Consider the following 19,165-nt stretch of genomic DNA (forward strand, 5'->3'; position numbering starts at 1 on the left):
AAGGTGCAAGGAAGAGATATGGAGTCTGCAAGAAAGTGACCATGGCCACAAGTAAGCCCTCTCCTTACCGCTCCCATCAGGTACAAAACAGGTGGTCTTATCGACCCAAGACCCCGCCAGAACAGAACATGACCATATATTGAAAGGGGTGGCACCAGGGAAGGGGCACGACATTCAGCCTCTGCCCCAGTCTGTCCTCCCCCCTAGCCCTTATGAGCCCCTGTCTGACCCTCCCCCCACCCACCCCATGCTGTCTGTTTCCCCATAGCCCCTGTCTCCTGACCTGGTCTGACAGGTGCTATGAAGAAGCCAGGTGCGTTCTCTTCCCTAGCTAGCCAGGAGCTGCTACTGTGTTCTATGGCCACAACACCCTCTGACAGGCAAAAGGCAGAAGTACACTAACATTTCAGCAGAAGCTTTCTGTGCAAAAAATTGAAAATATGCATGGCTCATTAATTAATTATGCACATGCACAGTAGCACAGATTTCCCCCAGGAGTAAATAATATAAAGACTACTGCCAAGTTTAACTGTTACTTTAGAGTACATCATGGTGGTTGTACTTAGTTTTCCACAAATGTGAAACAGAATGTTGTACACTCTGAGATTGGCATCCTTAATTCCACATTTGCCATCTTGGAACACAAGAGGAGAATGAAAGTAAAGGGCTCTATACATTTCATCACCATATACATTTTGACTGGTTTCCAGGCCCCCTTTTTGGTTTATGGCCTATTCAGGTCTCATTTTTGAACATGTAAGCTTTTGGCATCATGGCCACTTTGGATTTTTTTAATTTAATTTTTTCATGGGGCACATTATGGCTGCTTGTGTGTTTTTTCACATTTACAGCCATTTAAAAAATTTTAGGGTTAGAAAAAACATTTTTCAGAAGAAAATAGGCTTTTTAAACATTTAGGGCCTTTTAAATAAAGTTTAGTAAACAGAGGAATAAAGTGTTAAGACATAAATACGTTAACAGGCCTTTTTAAATGAAAAAATACTAATATTTAATGTCTTTATTTAAAAAAAATGCATAAAAATGTAATAGAACACGTGCTTTTAGAAAAAATAAAGAAGGGAGAGGTTGTTTCTCTGTTTCACAGCTTTGAGTGTGAGAACGCAGAAGAAGTTTCTAAGAGAATATGCTGCTCTGAGATTATCTCCTATGGACCTGTGCTATCCACAGGAGCTGGCAGGAATGCTAAGGACAAAGCCATCAGAGAGCCAGCTATGCTACCCAGGTGGATTCTTGCCGTCCGCATCTCCTGGATGATGCTGCCCAATTTCTTCTCCAGACTGTGCACAGAGGCAGGATGCTCAGTTCTCTGTGCTCTGAACATAGTTGTGTTATTCTCAGATCCTTGATCTGAATCTGCTCACACAAATCAAGGATCTGAGAATAACACAACTATGTTCAGGTACATAGATTCGTTCAGAATGTGGATGTAGGCCAGGCGAGGCTGGAGGTGAGCAAAACGCCCTGTCCAGGGCTTTCTCCTCCCTCTCCACTTGGCTGTGGACTGCCCCACTGAGTGCACAGGAAGACCTACTGCCACGCCTCTCTATGCATTCAGCAATGCCCATGCTGTTGTCTCCCTGGTCTGTGTGTCCTAGGTGTGCCTCCCAAATCCACAGGCTGGTGGAATGCACAGGGGATGGAGAGAGGTCCACGTTGTGGGAGGAGGGATCAGACGACAGGGATGCAGGAGAGGGCCCAGCTGGTGAGGATGTGAAGGCAGTATTCAGAGCTGTGTCAGCAGATGATGGATCTGTGTAGACACAAAACCGTGTTTAAACCTTCTGAAAATCTGACCCGTTGTGTCCCAACGAACAGAGCAATAGCTTGAAAAATCAACTTTATGTGAACAACAAGGAACTGCAGTAAGTCAAGGCCGAAGTCTGAAACATCAGTGTGTCTGGGACAGAGCAGGAGGAGCTCAGAAACTGTGCCCCTTAAGGCAATTCATTCAGAATAAGTCTTTACAGTAATTTCCACTTCCCCAAGAAGATATTCTGAGACCTTCACTTGGGGAGGATGGATGAGTATGTAAAAAATGCCCCAGGAGCCATTTCTACCTTCAGCTCAGTCATTCGCAAACTGTGGTCTGTAGAACGTCGTAATTTGAGAACCAAAGAGTGGAGAGCTGGGAGATTGGGAGGTTAAATGGGTCCATGAAAGACACTACCACAAAGTGGTCCATGCAGGATAGCAAAGTAGGAGAGACCCTTGTGAATCAAGCCACCACCAGGGAAGTTCTCTGTCTGGGGCAAAGTATTTGTGAGCCCTCCAGAGAAGAGAGATGAAGATACCAATTCAATTGCAACAGCCGGATGCTCACAAACTAGCTGGACAAAATGCAGAGGGGCAGGGAGAGTGGAAAGAGATGATTGATGTCTGCCAAGAAAATATGAAATCTGCTAGCTACCAACCTCCCGCATGGAACTGTAGATGTACATTGGAGTGGGGGGTCATTCTGGATACATTATACTATTTATTTATTTGTAGGCAGGAGCCCCGGTCATGGACTATGAGGCAAGGAGCTGTAGAAGCACATAACAAAGATGGTCCCTTCCTGTGACGGGGTGAAACCCCATCATGGGCTAGAACGGGTTAAAAGCCAGTTAGTTGCAGCTACTACACCTGTGTCATAATTAAATGGTTGCTTCACAGCCAGACGGGGTGGGACTAAGAGGTGTCAGGTGATAACTTAATACACAGCTGAGACCTTCAGTCAGGGGCGGGGTGGGGGCGGGGAAGAAGGGGACCCAAAATGGACTCTTGTGAAGGGGCCTGAGCCAGAGACTGCAGGAGAACAAATACCTCAGAAAGGCTCTGTACTGGAGCCGGGCAAAGACTGCAAAGTGGCCCCAGAAAGGGGACTGAAGACAGAGCCCAGAGGACGGGCTGATTTGCCGAGGCACCTGGGTTGTTGGATGGATGTTCTGTAGCTGAAAGGGCTCTGAAATAGATGTTCCTTTCCTGGAGGGCTGACTGTGCGCAAAGGCAGATGGCCTTCGCAAGGCTCTAGCGGTGAAGAGCCTTGTAATGAGAGGCCCTGATGACAGGGGGCGCTGTGGTGGTGAATATGTCCACTCCCCCTGCCCCAGGGAGCTTCCGACTCGCTTGTGGATGTTCATCTGTCCCTGGAGTCCCGGTGAGCACTGACACGCGGCTCCTCTCCTCGCTCCATCTGGGGTATGATGTCCGGTTTGCCAGCAGCGCAGTCTGCGGGGGGAGAACGATGATTATGCGCTGACTGTGATATCCAGGGAACGGGTGCTGGAGTGCTGATGTTCTAGATCTCTCTGTTCCCAAAAGGGGAAGGATCTTCCTGTTAGCGCTGCCTTGCCAGTGCTCTGTGACGCACACAGTGGTGCTGGTACCGTGCTCCTGGGCAGGAGCACTGTGGGAAAATCTGATGCCCTGTCTGGACGTGTTCGGGGGCCCAGACGTTATCCCCAGGATCTCAAGAAGGGAAATTTATCAAATAACTCAAGTGAAGGTGCAGAGTCCAGGAGGACAAGTGCAGAGTCGTGCACTTAGGACGGAAGAATCCCATGCACTGCTACAGACTAGGGACCGAATGGCTAGGCAGCAGTTGTGCAGAAAAGGACCTAGGGGTGACAGTGGACGAGAAGCTGGATCTGAGTCAACAGTGTGCCCTTGTTGCCAAGAAGGCCAATGGCATTTTGGGATGTATAAGTAGGGGCATTGCCAGCAGATCGAGGGACGTGATCGTTCCCCTCTATTCGACATTGGTGAGGCCACATCTGGAGTAGCATCAGTGTAGCAGATGACAGAACAAGGAGTAATGGTCTCAAGTTGCAGAGGGGGAGGTTTAGGTTGGATATTAGGAAAAACTTTTTCACGAGGAGGGTGGTGAAACACGGGAATGCATTACCTAGGGAGGTGGTGGAATCTCCTTCGTTAGAAGTTTTTAAGGTCAGGCTTAACAAAGCCCCCTGGCTGGGATGATTTAGTTGGGGATGGGTCCTGCTTTGAGCAGGGGGTTGGACTAGATGACCTCCTGGGGTCCTTTCCAACCCTGATATTCTATGATTCTAAGGTGGAGGATCAGGGCATATTCCCTGTAAAAGCTGAAGGCGCTATAGTATTATCACACACAGAGCTAGAATGATTAAAACCACCACAGTATTTTGTAATTCTGCTAAGCATTTCAAAGGCATGAGAGCAAATCTGAGCTGAAGCTAACTCAGGCCCTTCAAAGTTCATGCAGCTTCTAGAAATATTTCAGAGTAGCAGCCCTGTTAGTCTGTATTCTCAAAAAGAAAAGGAGGACTTGTGGCACCTTAGAGACTAACCAATTTATTTGAGCATGAGCTTTCGTGAGCTACATCCGATGAAGTGAGCTGTAGCCCATGAAAGCTTATGCTCAAATAAATTGGTTAGTCTCTAAGGTGCCACTAGTACTCCTTTTCTTCTAGAAATAGGTGAACGATCACTGTTACCCAGAGAGATCATAGCCTCATAGTTATCCCTCATCACGTCCTTGTACAGCTCCTTTTGCCAGTTCGCTAGCTCTTCCCACTCCTCCGAGGAGAAATACACAGCGATGTCTTCAAATGTGACCAGGGCCTGAAACAGCGAAGAAACCGTGATCGGCAACATCTGCTTCAGTCAAATCCTGGCAGCAGCAGCCCTGGGTCCTGGCAGGGCAGGGAGAGCATTTCCTGGGCAAGTAACTCGCCTGAGTAACACACACAGCACAGCCGGTCCACCTGGAGTGTGATTCCCACCCTGTCAGCTCACACCTGCCACTCCAGGGCTCTGATGGAAGGAAATCATTTTCCAAGTGGATGCTGAGTAGTAGCCCAGCCATTGTCACAGTGGAGACTCCCCATCAAGGTGGCACCAGTCCCTTCCCCCCATCCCACCTCTCTGCAGTGATGTCTAACTGGGGGTCGTGTTGTCCAGTGAAACACAAAAATCTAAACACTGACACGGCTAGAGAGGACATGAAGGCACACCCTATACCGAGCACACCTGCATTTCAGAGTCCGGAATGCACTGCCCCCCGCAGCTGTATCCTTCTTTGAATTGTGACGGATAAGGCATCTGTTCAAAATTGTCCCCCGAGGAAGCTCGTTTCTCCCTGGCTTCCTAGCCAGCTCCTCCCCTGCCCATTTGCCCTGCTCCGTGTGTGTGTGTTCCCCGCTCCTGGGAACAGTTCTTCCCTTTTTTGTTTTCTGACAGAACGTTGTTAGAAGCTTTCTCTGGAGCATGGGGCTTTCCCTGAGCCTGCAATGCGAGGTGAAGCTCTGGGGAAGAAGCCATGAAACCACATGTCCCAAACCCCACCACAGAGATCCCCCAACTCTGGATGAACTAGAATTGGACTGGTTTGCACAACTCCACTGTGGAGTGCAGCAATGGTTCTAAAATCACCTGAGCCGAGGAAACAGAACAGTCCCATAAACACAGCTGGCAATCGCCCTCCTTCTCCAGCGTCCTTACAGTTCACAGGAAAAAGTCAAGTTCAGGGACAAAGTCCTACCTGAGCAGAGCCCCTGCCAGCCACTTCCCATCCTACGGGATGTGGATGTTTGCTCCCAGGTTCAGCAGCTGGTGGGGAACCCAGGCCTCCTGCTGGGACTGCCGCAGGCTTTGTGCTGCTCTAGCCGCTCCTGCCCAGAGCAGCTGCTGCTCTAGTGGAGATTGACACAAAGGAGATGGGACTGAACAGCGCAGGAGCGTCCCAGGAGAGGCCAGGGGGAGGCTTAGCGGCAGGAGGAAGATTTGCACATTCAGATTGAGGAGCTAAATTCCATGCAGGGCTGGCTATTTTCCTTATTGTACATCAGTATCAGGCCAATCTGGATTTGGTAGTTAAACTCCTGGGGAAAAGTAACAGAGAGAATGGTTGTGGGTAGTGTGGGAGGCGGGAGGCCAGGGTAACAATCCTGTGTCCAGATCTCAATAGTGCGGCTAGAGAGGCCTCTGCTTAACTCCCGGAGCACCAAGAAATTAAACACAATTCCCCAGCCTAGATGGGAGGGCTTGCTTTCTCCCCTTCCTTTTTTTAATCCCCATCTTTCTCTCTCTCTTTTCTGTTCCTGAGCTGGTCTGTTTCCTCCTTGTGATTTCACTTCCTCCTGCTGCTGGCCTTTCTCTCAGCCTCTGCAAGGCAGCGTCTCTTCTTATCCTTTGTCTTGCCCGTATCCCCCTCCCTGCTTTCTGGTCCATCCTGCCGCTTCTCTTCTCCGCAGCCATCCCTTCCCTATAGCTCGCCTGCTGGACTCTGGTCCCCCAGGCTCCTCCACCCTCTGCTGCTTTGCACCTTTCCTCACCTGCCTTTCTCAAGTCTCCTTTCTCTGCAGTGGTTAAACCAGATGGAAACAAAAGTCTTTATTTACTTGTTCCCATAATATAAGAACTAGGGGCCACCAAATGAAATTAATGGGTAGCATGTTTAAAACAAATAAAAGGAAGTTCTTCTTCACTCAGAGCAACAGCCAACCTGTGGAACTCCTTGCCTAAGGAGGTTGTGAAGGCTAGGACTATAACAGGGTTTAAAAGAGAACTGGATAAATTCATGGAGGTTAAGTTCATTAATGGCTATTAGCCAGGATGGGTAAGGAATGGTGTCCCTAGCCTCTGTCTGTCAGAGGGTGGAGATGGATGGCAGGAGAGAGATCACTAGATCATTACCTGTTAGGTTCACTCCCTCTGGAGCATCTGGCATTGGCCACTGTCGGTAGGCAGGATACTGGGCTGGGTGGACCTTTGGTCTGACCCAGTAGGGCCAGTCTTATGTTAACCCGGTGCCCCAGGTGGAGAGGGAGCAATCTCTGTGCTCACTGCACCAACTGAGGGGAGGGGGGCACTGTCCACATGTTCACTGCACACTGCACCTAGGGTGATCAGATGTCCTGAATTTATAGGGACAGTCCCCATATTTGGGGCTTTGTCTTAGGCACTTATTACCCCCTGCCCCCATCCTGATTGTTCATACATGCTGTCTGGTCACCCTAACTGCACAGGCCAAGGGGAGTGCTTTATGATCACTGCTATCTACGTGCACTGTACTGGCCAGAGAGCATAGAGCAGAGATGGGCAAACTACGGCCTGCAGGCCACATCCGGCCCGCAGAACCGTCCTGCTCGGCCCCTGAGTTCCTGGCCAGGGAGGCTCGCCCCCGGCCCCTCCCCGACTGTCTCCCTTCCCCCACAGCCACGCTGGCAGCAGCTTGTGCTTGCCCACCTCCCAGGCTTTCCAATAAGCCTGTCCTGCCGCTCTGAGCGGCATCGTAAGAGGGAAGGGGGGGTTGGATAAGGGGCAGGAGGTCCTGGGGGACAGTCAGGGGACAGGGGCGGTTGGATGGGGTGGAGGTTCAGGGTGGGGCAGTCAGGAGACAGGGAGCAGGGGGGGTTGGATAGGAGGTGGGATCCCGGGGGGGCTGGGGGAGTCCCAGGAGGAGGGGGACAGGGAGCAGGGGGGGCTGGCTAGGGAGTGGGGTCCTGGGGGGGAAGTTAGGGACAGGGGTCCCAGGAGGGGGCAGTCAGGGGAAGTGTGGGGAGGTTGGATGGGTCGGGGGGTCCCAGGGGGCTTGTCAGGGGGAGGGTGTGTGGGTCAGGGTCAGGGCAGTCAGGGGACAGGGAGGGTTGGATAGGGGGTGGGGGATCCCGGGGGGCAGGGGCAGCTCTACCAATTTTGCCGTCCCAACCAGTCGCCGCCGAATTGCCGCCGTGCCCGGAAGAGCAGCGGGGCTGCTGCCCAAAAGCTGCCACGGCAGGAAGAGCAGCAGGGCTGCCGCCGAATGGCCGCCGCGGGACACGGCCAGCCACCCCATTCTGAATGCCGCCCCCAGCACCTGCTTGCAAAGCTGGTGCCTGGAGCTGGCCCTGCCAGAGGGGGCGGTTAGGGGTGGGGGGTCCCGGGAGGGGGCCATGAGGGGAAAGGAGCAGGGGCAGTTGGATGGGTCGGAGGTTTTGAGGGGGGCAGTCAGGGGGTGGGGTCCTGGCTGTTTGCGGAGACACAGCCTTCCCTACTCAGCCCTCCATGCCGTTTCACAACCCCGATGCGGCCCTTGGGCCAAAAAGTTTGCCCACTCCTGGCATAGAGACTGCTCCTCCCCTAAGATTTGCCCCCTTGTGGACAAAACCTACATTCCCAACTTCACAAACAAGCCCGCTGCAGCCAGTGGCGGATTAATGATTTTGCCACCCCTAGGCCCAGAAATAATTGCCGCCCCCCGACCCCAGCTCACCTTCGCTCCGACTCCACCTCCTCCCCTGAGCGCGCCGCCGGGTCCTGCTTCCCCCTGCTCCCTGCCAGGGCTTGTGCGCGAAACAGCTTCCCGAAGGAGGGGGGCAGCGGGGGAAACGCGGTGCGCTCAGGAGAGGAGGCGGGGCTGGGGCGGGGATTTGGGGAAGGGGACCAATAGGGGCAGGGAGGCGGCGGGGAATGGGGGCGGGGAAGGGGTGGAGTTCGGGCGGGGCCAGGGGCAGAGGGCGCGACCCGGCACCGGGGGAAGCAGCCTCTGGCTGCTATTATAAATTTGCCACCCCTGCAAATTTGCCACCCTAGGCCTAGGCCTTGTCGGCCTAGGCGTTAATACGCCGCTGGCTGCAGCAGGACGGCAGCTGGCAGGGGCTTAGTTGGGGCCCTCCCCGGAGAAAGTCAGGCCTTGCAGCTGGAGCCATTGCTGGCATAGACGGAGGAGCCTAGGGGCGTAGGATGTTCTTCGAAAAGCTCTGCTCTCAGAATTGCTTTGGGGCAGTTCTGCTCTCGGAATTGCTTTGGGGCAGTTCTCTGGCTAGCCGGGGGGTCAGACTTCGATGATCACAATGGTCCCTTCTGGCCTTGGACTCTATGAACCTATACCCTGCCGTATACGCTCCGTTTTAGTTTCTTTAGGGGTTGCTTTTAACTGCAGTGTCTTGTGGCTGCTGTGCTGATTGAACTCTTTAGCCCCCCTGGAATTAGAGCCCCGCTCACGCTCTCTGCAGGTCCCGGCCCCATCAGGAACAAAGCAGCTACAGGGACGCTTCGTTCCCTAAACTCCATTTGTCTGCGTTCCATTTTACTGGCCCTCCTCCCCAGAGATCAGAGGGGGAAGAGCAGGGGCAGGAGCCAGCCTTCCGTGGGAAAACAAAATGGAGGAGCTCTGCTCTGCGTAGCCTGCACAATGCTGCATGGAAACTCTCTGCCCCTGGAGCGGGGCCTCTTCGGCAAAGCTCTCAGCACACAGCAGATATTTCCTCCGTTTGCACAGCCCGGATGTAGAGGCCCCTCCACCCCCGAACCAAAGCTGTACAGTTGCCAGGCAAGCTGTTTGCAGCCCCTCCAGAGGCTAAGGCTGGAAAGAGGAGAAAAACCCGCAGCCTCCTTTACCTGCAGCCTGTCTCTGTTTCACGGATGGCCAGCCCCAGCGCAAAGGTTAACGCCATGGAAAGCAGGCTATAACCCTTTCGTGCCCAAATAACCCTTTCATGCCCGTATCAAAGTTTGCCCCAGTACAGGTGGTGCGTGTGTGCGTGTTTCAGGATCTCTGTCACAGGCCAGACGCTGCCCCTCTGCACAAAAAGCGGACTGTGGTGAGCAGACATTTTAAAATGCCACCAGTGGAGGGGTGGGGGGCAGCTTTCGAAAGGGGAGGAAAATTCCCAAGAAATCCCATAGTTCCTTGGAGCTAATTTCTGCACATTATTGCTGGGGCTCGGGAATTGTAACTTTCCTCCATCATTACATTTTAAAGAATGTTTAAAACTTTTCATTTTATAGTCCATCATCCGGGATGCCCCTGGAAAGGGACACTATGTGCAGGTGACCTCTCAGGGGCTCCCAGTCCTGAGATTCTCTGATTCTACAAAATCTGCCGTCAGAGTTTCCAAGTTCATCCCAAGAGTGGTCACCTATAGTTAGGGCCCTACCAAATTTACGGTCCATTTTGGTCAATCTCTTGGTCATAGGAATTTAAAAATAGTAAATTTCACGATTTCAGCTATTTAAATCTGAAATTTCACAGTGTTGTAATTTTAGGGGGCCTGGCCCATAAAGGAGTTGGGGGGGTCACAAGATTATTGGGGGGGGTTGCAGTACTTCTTCCCTTACTTCTGCGCTGCTGCCTTCAGAGCTGGGCCACCGGAGAGCAGCAGCTGCTGGCTGGGAGCCCGGCTCCGAAGGCAGCAATGCCACCAGCAGCAGGGCAGAAGGAAGGATGGCACGGTACGGGATTGCCACCCTTCCTTCTGCGCTGCTGCTGGCAGGGCATTGCCTTCAGAGGTGGGCACCTGGACAACAGCCACCACTCTCTAGATGCCCAGATCTGAAGGCAGCGCAGAAGTAAGAGTGGCAATACTGCAACCCCCCCCTAAAATAACCTTGTGTCCCCCACGCAACTCCCTTTTGGGTCAAAATCCCCAATTTGAGAAACACTGGTTTCCCCTGTGAAATCTGTATAGTATAGGGTAAAAGCCCACAGAAGACCAGACTTCATGGTCCATGAAGCGTTTTTCATGGCCATGAATTTGGTAGAGCCCCACCTATAAGTCTCAGCCCTACGCTCAAGTCTCCACAGTTGAGGCCAGTGTAATGCAGCAGCAACTGGCACTGAAGTCCATTGTGTTACACTGACATAAAACAGATGGCCTGATATTAGGGGCAACTATACCCCCCCTACACAAAAAAAAACGTGTCCTGATTTTTCACACTTGCTGGCTGGTCACCAGCACAAATCAGAGCGGACTTAGGCCCTTTCTCTGGGGTCCCTGAGGGTCCCATCTAACTCTAAGATTCTGACAGCCCCTCTGAGGGAATTGCTTCTGACATTGACGAGTTAACATGTTATAATCCGATTGCACTATCTCACAAACCTAGCTAGTGGTGGCGACTACAGATCAGACGTGTGGGCGGGGGGCACTTTACGCTGACGTACCAGCGTTATTTTATATTTATTCCACCGTAACTACGCAACCCACAGCCAGGGCTTCTCCAGTATATTTACTCACTCCGTGCCTTGTGCTAGTACGGCTTCCCAGATAGACAAGCCCTAAACCTGACAATTTTTCGGTGTCCTCTGCCTCTCGTATTGTCTCATTGGTTCCTTGTGTCCCACATCTGTCATGCTGTGTATCCTGGAAGCTGTGTGGGGCAGGGACTGTCGCTTTGTACGGTGCCTGGCGGAGGGGGGTCCATGACAAGGGCTCTGGGCACAACCACAATACAAATAAATAATAATGTTTTGATTGATCATTAGACACAAGCAGGTGCTTGCCTGGAAATTCCAGCTGCCTCTGAGGTGTTAACAAAACCACCTGATCAAACCCAATAGCCTCCAGTAAAACACCCAACCCCCAGCATCCCTGCTTAGCTAAAAAGCACCCCACTCTCGGGTCCCAGTTCAGCATTGCCTGCAACTTGCAGAGTTATTTGCAGTGAGAGCTCCAGGAGGAAAAATTCTCACTGACTCATTTATTGCTGTAGAAATACTCTCCTCCATAAAACTCTCTTAGCATTTGGGGTGCTCCAGATTATGACTGACTTGAGACCAGTTTAAGGGAACCAGACAGCCCAGTTTGTGGGGCTGTCCTCTTTCAGCCAATGCTTATATGGAGCCGTGCTCTGGAGCCCATTCTGTAACTGGCTAATCAGCCAACTCCGCCCATCCCCCAGGACGGTCTCTGTGCTGAGCCCCAGTGCAAACTGGTGCCAGGGCTGCTCCAGGAACTGGAATTTGGAATCCACTGCATGCTAATGACTGCAACGGGGAGCCCTGTGCTCAGCAAGAACGACCAGATCTTGCACCATTGCAGTTAATGGAGTGTGTTATTGACGTTACCAGGAGCCACATCCATGCCTGAGGTGGGCAGTGGCAGGTTTGTATAATTTTTGGTGGACTGGAAACAGTAAGCATTTAACAGTTTCCCTATATTTTGCACAATGTGGGGGAATGGGAGCTCTGGCTGGGGGTGCAGGCTCTGGGGTGGGGCTGGGGATGAGGGGTTTGGGGTGTTGGAGGGGAAGGGAGGCAGTGGGTTGGGGTGGGGGATAAGGCCTCTGGCTGGGGATGAGGGGTCTGGAGTGTGGGAGGGGCTCGGAGTGTGGGAGGGGCTCAGGGCTAGGGCAGAGGGTTGGGAATGAGGGCTGTGGGGTGCGCCAGGGATGATGGGCTCACCATGCAGGAGGGGGCTCAGGGCTGGGGCAGAGCATTGGGGTGCAGGATCTGGCTGGGGGGCAGGCTCTGGGGTGGGGCAGGGGGTGAGGAGTTTGGGGTGCAGGCATGCTGCCCCAGGGCTGAGACCAGGGAGGAGGACTCCACAGTCCCCCTAGCCCTCTCTCCCCCGGCAGCAGCGAGCTCCAGCGGAGGGGCCCCCTCTCTCCCCCGGCAGCACACTCACCTGGCACCATCACCCCACATGCTCCTAGGGGCCGGGTCCCTCTCAGGTCCAGGAAGCCCCCTCGCCTCCACTGTGGTGGGTGCCATGGGGGAGGGGGCTGCCATCACATGCGGCCTCCTCCCCTGCTGCAGCCTGCTGCCCCTCACCATAGCCTCACGGCGGATGGGGCTGCCCCTTGCCCAGCGTGGAGCAGGAGTGGTGACTGTGGGTAGGTGAGGGACGGGGCGCTGATCACACGGTCAGACACTCACCCAAGCCCCAGCAGCTGCTCAGGTGAGGTCCAGACTCCGACTCCCAGAAGCCCCTCGGCGTCGCCTCCTGGTGGGTGCCAGGGGAGGGGAGGGCTGCCAGTCATGTGTGCGCCTCCTCCCCTCCGCAGGTGCAGCAGCCGTCAGCGGCCGGTGGCGGCGAGGGAGCACAGCGCGGAGTGGCAGGGCAGCTGCCCGCTTGTGGCAGGGATGCTCCAGGGCCAGGGGGAGGCGCACTGGGGCAGCAGGCAGGGGCTGGGGAAGGCATGTTGGGGCGGCTGGCAGGGCCGGGGGAGAGACCTGGCTCCGAACATTGGTGGAGCTGGGCCCCCGGGCCCTGAATATTCCTGGAGCCCGGGCACCATGGGCCCATACAACTCGCCGCCCCTGGGCAGCGGCAGGAGTGGGAGGCTGGGAGTGGGAATACAGAGGCCACTGGTGGAATGGGCAGCCACCCTGATGATGTGACCCTGTTGGGACAGCTTTGGGTCTCTGGGTTTGGTTCCCACTGTACAATGACTTGGGGTTTTAAATAATTACCAAAAAAGAAATGTCTGGCAAGATCTACATGAAATAAAAAAACTGAGCAAGCCACTATGCCCAGAGGTACTCAGTAGCGCACCCGTTATTGGAAGCTCCAAAGCCTGGCATCAGTCCTGGGCTAGCCTGGTCAAAGGGTGCTTGCTGCAAAGCTCCGAGCTGAACTGCACCTTTCTTAGAGTCTGAGTCTGTTCCCATCTGGGGGATTGGTTGAAGAATCCCTCTAGGGCCCCGCTATGGCCAAACACTTTAGCATTTGCTTACTTTTAAGCACAAGAGTAGGCCAATTGACTGCCATATTGCCAATCCTAAATGTTCAAAAATCACGAGATTGGCTTTAAAATCTCGAGATTATGTAAAATACTAGATTTGGGGTTCTTGTTATTGGTCTTCTGCTTTTTTGGGTCTTTAGGGTGCCCTGGGGTCACATTTGGAAGCTTTCTCCTCAGTCACGATGGGTAGAAATTTAGTTTTTATTGAAGAATGAAGGCTGAAATCATCACATATCCACCTGACTCCAGGAGCTGGGGCTTTAAGGAATGCTCACGAAAGCTTATGCTCAAATAAATTTGTTAGTCTCTAAGGTGCCACAAGTCCTCCTGTTCTTTTTGCAAATAATTATCCTGAGACTCGTGACAAAAATCATGAGAGTTGGCAACACTGTGACTGGACGGAAGCTACTCCCAGCATGCTTCAAATTAATAATATTTCTCTTTTACAGAGCGAGCACTTTTCACTGAGCAGACGCTGAAGTGCTTTGCTGGATGGGGAGGTGTCTCATTTTGGAACGTTTTAACTGGCACCGTTTGTTCTGGGAATGAAGGGTTACAGTCTGTTCTCCCCAGGAGACATTTTGTTGGGTTTTTGCCTCTGAATTGCTGTCAGTTTAACAGAGGTTTCCTGGATTTGTTTTTCCTTTTGTGCTTTCAGATCCAGCTGCTCTGTGGGGCTGGAACTAGACCGTTAAACGCATCGAGCTGTGAAGTGGTCTGTGCTCTGCTAGAGGATGCATGGTATAACTGCATCTGCTTTCTTTGAAAGGGATATGCTCCCGCGGATTTGCTTGAACAAAAACATGCTGCATCACAAACAGCTAAAATGCCAAATCTGGCTGGGACCTTGCAACGGGACCTGCACGGGTGAATCCCAGTGGGGCTCTGCAGGAGCACAGGGGTCCAGCTGCATGACTGGGGTCTCTGTGTAGTTAGGTTTTGCTGCTAGCTGAGACGTATGCATGTAAGATAAGATATATTCTGCCCTCACCTGGGGCGGAATGGAACTTGTCCATTGATGCTTGTAGAATTCACACAATATTATAGTGAATGAAAAGTACAATGATAAAAAAAATGGATTGGGGGCAGTGACATTTTCAGCTTGTCAATGAAACTTTCATCAAAGCCTGAGCATTTTGGGGGGCATCAACGTGAGCTGGGTTTAAAAGATTAAATGCTGGGTTAGCATGGTTAGGAAATCAGCAGATTTTCCAGAGGCATTGGAAATTTACTGCCAGATACACTAGATACCATTTGCAAAGGTCAGAGCCTCAGCTGGTGTAAATCGGCATGGGGTCACTGACGTGAATGGAGCTACCTTGACTTACATCAGCTAAGGCGGTGGCCCTGTATGGTGGATTTCTTTACTCCTTTGAAATTTTTTTTCCCTTTGCTTTGTGGAAAGATTGCAAATAAATGTACAAGTCTCTCATTACAACAGTGAGCTGCCAGTCGCTCCTGATGACAGCGTGCAGTGAAAATTAAGTGTTGCTCCCATATAGCATCTCTGTAAATGTTTCTAATATTGACCCAAACCCACGCAACTACCCTGGAGTTATTTTCTCTTGTAGGTGTTTGTACAGATCGGGGTTGGATAATCTCCCCGCTTACGCTGCGCGCCACTTTTTTCTCCCGGACAGCGGGAGTTGCAGTCACTCCCTGGTCCCTTTGTGTCTGTCTCCATCCCAGGAAAAGCAGCCCCCTGGAGGAGGGGGAACGGGCAGCCTGGATTCATCCCCACTGCCGAGCTGCAGCTGAGAAACCAAACCTTCCTCTGCCTCACTCGGGAGAAATCCCGCAGGGGAATGGCTGGACCGGGCCCTGCTCAGGTAGGGCTTTGTCACCGCACTTCCTGGACACTGCTATATCTTTGACAGGCTCAGCTTTTCCAGGGGTGCTGACTAAGCATATCAACCAATGCACCACGTCCCTACTGTCTTGTGCTTAGTGGCTAGAGCACTGGCCAGAGACTCAGGCATCCTGGATTCTGTTCCCAGCTAGGCCACTAGCCAGCTGGGTGACCTCGGGCAAATCACTTCCCCACCCTGCGACTCAGTTTCCCCAAGTGTATTATTTTTTATTATTTGTAGTATTATAGCGCCCGAGGCGCCAGTCATGCCCCAGGTCTCCATGGTGATAGGTGTTGTACAAACACAGAACAAAAAGAACCCCAGGGAGGTTACAAACTAGGTGTAATGACACTGACCTTTGTAAAGCGCTTTGAGAGCAGCTGATGAAAAGTGCTAGGTGAGAGCGAGGGATTCTGATTATTATTTTGTTCCCCCTGTAGAGACTCCATCACCTCTCTCCTTCCCCATTCACCCATCAGCCCACTCTCTCGTTCTCGGGGAATAACAAGAGCTGCTAGGTGCTCGTATGAAAATGTGACTCTATTTTGCCCACATTTGAGCTTGGGTTGATTTTGTTGATTTTGTGTTTTAATTCCCTCACTGTCTGGGCCTAGTGCCGTAGCTCAGGTCTCCTGTACAAACTCTCTGAAGACTGGGGGAGGGCACTGGTGTCAGTACTGTGGGAAATCCCTACTGCTCAGAGGCCAGGCTGCTACTTACCACCCCATGGGGGTCACAAGGATGACCCCCATGTCCGTCCAATGGAGCCCTGCAGTCACAGGTGTGAGCTGAGGGGTGGGGGTCGCACCGCCAGTGTGAGTCACCGTTTGTGGGCAGCCCATAGGTGAGAACTGGTTGTCCAAATGATTCCGTTTAAGAATAATGAATAGACTTGCAGGGAATCGCAGCAGGTTGGGGGATGACTTAGCAGAAAGGGCTAAATTGACAACAAATAATGTTCTCAGCAAAATAACTCCACCAGGAGTTTACAGGCAGGGAAGAGAACCCCATCCTGTGACACATGGGCCAGAGCTCACACTAATAATGACAGGCCACGTTCTCGGCTGGTGTTAACTCCATTGGCTTCGGCCGGCGCCCTAGAGCTACAACTGAGCCTCCAAAGGGGACGTCATTTAAGACATGGTGTGAAACTCATTTCAGTGCTTAGAAGTGAAAAGAACCTGTTGTGACTGATATTGCCTCGCTTGGAGGAGAATCCCTACAATCAGCCTTGCAAACTACACTGCATGGACGAGGAGCCTTTGACAGCTGAGATGGGGATAGGAGGTTTGCACAATAGGAAAAAACCCAGCACTGCAAAGCTCAATTTGCGTTTCATTGGATAAAGGCCCGTCACCTGCTGGTCTGTACAGAGTGTTCCGGGCTGTGATATGCAAAATAACGGTGAGTGCACAGCCTGCAGCCGTATGGATGCCCCAGGCCAGCAAAGCACTTAAGCACGTGCTTAGCTTTAAGCACGAGTCGTTGTGATGGGACTGCGCCAATGTGTAAAAGTTAGGCATGTCCTTAAGTGCTGCACTGGATTGGGGTCTGAGCCAGAGAGTCTGCTAATTAGTAGAGCCCTGCAAATTGTAGTAAGAGGAGGCCCTGAAACATAAACTCTTGTATCAGAGGCCCAGTCTGACGCCTGAAGCCTGAACCAAAGTACTTCCAGGCAGTGTTCAGCAAAGCTGGGCTGCGAGCCACAGGCAGGTCCCACCCACAGAAGTTGGCAAGAAAAGGTTGTTAGAGGCCCGTGCACACACACATAAGGGCTAATGAGAGGGACTTGCGCCAAGACGGCGTCAGAACACTCCACAGACATAACGAGGAACAGGCAGGTGCATCTCAAAGAGAGGGTCAAAAGGACAACATGATGGATGGATTCGTTTGAAGTATGATGAGTAATCTGTCCTGCAACGGTATAAATGTAGGCCCGGGAGCGCACATCTCCGTCCAGCCTAGGGGGCAGTGGAGTGTCCCACCACTGACTGAGCTGTGTCCATTGCCAGGGAGCACAAATTTGTAGTATGCCCTGTAGAGTCTATAGGGGACTATCACTGTGCTTCGTTTGACAATAAACCTGGCTCGGGTTCCTTCATACCTTACTAGAGTCTGTGGTTTTTGGGGGTTCTCTCAGGGTCTGCTGTGTCAGTGATCTGCGCAGAGCCGGGGCAGCGCACAGAGGGAACACGCACGCAGCCGACTTTTTATCGTCATCGCACAAGAGCAGAGCACCACACCGGTAGCTACCGACAACACAAATCTGCGGATATCTGCCTTACATCCACAGACCATGTTTGCGGATCGGATGGGCTCTACGAATAAGGAGTATTTATTTGGGCAGGCGCTGAGAGATTTCACTACTAAAACAGTGAGTTGGTCTTGAAGAATAAGGACAAAAAAGGAGGGTGGAGGATATGTTTGACTGGAAACATGCCAAGACGCCAGCCCCAGAGTATCTGCGATAGCTGCCAGAGAATAAGGGTCAATGGGAGTGCTAATAACAGCAACAGCTGGGTAGATAATGGCAGAAAATTTTCACAGACACCCTCCCATCTACAGAGAGAGACATTTATCCCGAGAAAAATGTCATTAACATTTGGAATTTTCAACTGTCAGCCAGTTGTAATAATGAGAGTTTATCGCACTTGTGCAGTGCTTTTCTGGTCAAGAGTGCCTTGTGTGTATGAAATAATTCGCCTCTTTCCCATGGAAGGTTTTTTGTTCTCTGTTTTTATTTGGGAATTTAGAAATGCATGTCTCCCCTACCCTGCACTCGAGGATGGCTGGAGAGTGAAGGAAATTACAAGAGGCAAGAGAGCAAAGATGAGCGGTTAAGAGGCGGGAGAGGATTTTTAGTCAGACTGTTTCAAATTGTCAACATCTGTTTAATCCTGACTCCAATGACCATCTGGGAGAAAGGTAGTCTCTGTTCAGTTTTCAACAGCATACCTTAACTGAAGAAGCGGGAGCCACAGTCAACATTTGAGACCTCCAAAAAGGTCTTCTGGCAAAATCAGGAGAAGACAGGTTTGTACAGTGCTTTGTAGAATAGGGTCTTGGTCTGAGACTGGGGCTCCTAGAGGTTACGCCAAATAATAAGCAACATTATAATCAAAAAGAAAAGGAGTACTTGTGGCACCTTAGAGACTAACCAATTTATTTGAGCATAAGCTCAAATACATCCGATGAAGTGAGCTGTAGCTCATGAAAGCTTATGCTCAAATAAATTGGTTAGTCTCTAAGGTGCCACAAATACTCCTTTTCTTTTTGCGAATACAGACTAACACGGCTGTTACTCTGAAACCTGTCATTATAATCAAAATTAGGGGAAGCAAAAGTGGATGGGAACCTGGGAGGCAGTGACCATGAGATGGTCGAGTTCAGGATCCTGACACAAGGAAGAAAGGAAAGCAGCAGAATACGGACCCTGGACTTCAGAAAAGCAGACTTTGACTCCCTCAGGGAACTGATGGGCAAGATCCCCTGGGAGAATAACATGAGGGGGAAAGGAGTCCAGGAGAGCTGGCTGTATTTTAAAGAATCATTATTGAGGTTACAGGGACAAACCATCCCAACATGTAGAAAGAATAGTAAATATGGCAGGTGACCAGCTTGGCTTAACAGTGAAATCCTTGCTGATCTTAAACAAAAAAAGAGGCTTACAAGAAGTGGAAGATTGGACAAATGACCAGGGATGAGTATATAAATATTGCTCGGGCATGTAGGAATGGAATCAGGAAGGCTAAATCACACCTGGAGTTGCAGCTAGCGAGGGATGTTAAGAGTAACAAGAAGGGTTTGTTCAGGTATGTTGGCAATAAGAAGAAAGCCAAGGAAAGTGTGGGCCCCTTACTAAATGAGGGAGGCAACCTAGTGCCAGAGGATGT

The 19,165-nt window shown here is 51.6% G+C and overlaps 1 long non-coding RNA gene across 1 annotated transcript; it reads right to left on the bottom strand.

The window, feature by feature from the left end:
• Positions 1 to 248: 248 nt before the first annotated feature.
• LOC144929494 (uncharacterized) lies at positions 249 to 18,531 on the bottom strand. Its single transcript, XR_013634746.1, has 4 exons — positions 12,614 to 18,531; positions 10,974 to 11,170; positions 5,519 to 5,858; positions 249 to 1,771 (listed from the first exon to the last, which is right to left on the bottom strand). It is a non-coding gene; the product is annotated as an uncharacterized LOC144929494 (long non-coding RNA).
• Positions 18,532 to 19,165: the final 634 nt, after the last annotated feature.

Source organism: Lepidochelys kempii, chromosome 15 (assembly GCF_965140285.1).
Source record: "Lepidochelys kempii isolate rLepKem1 chromosome 15, rLepKem1.hap1, whole genome shotgun sequence".
NCBI lineage: Eukaryota > Metazoa > Chordata > Testudines > Cheloniidae > Lepidochelys > Lepidochelys kempii.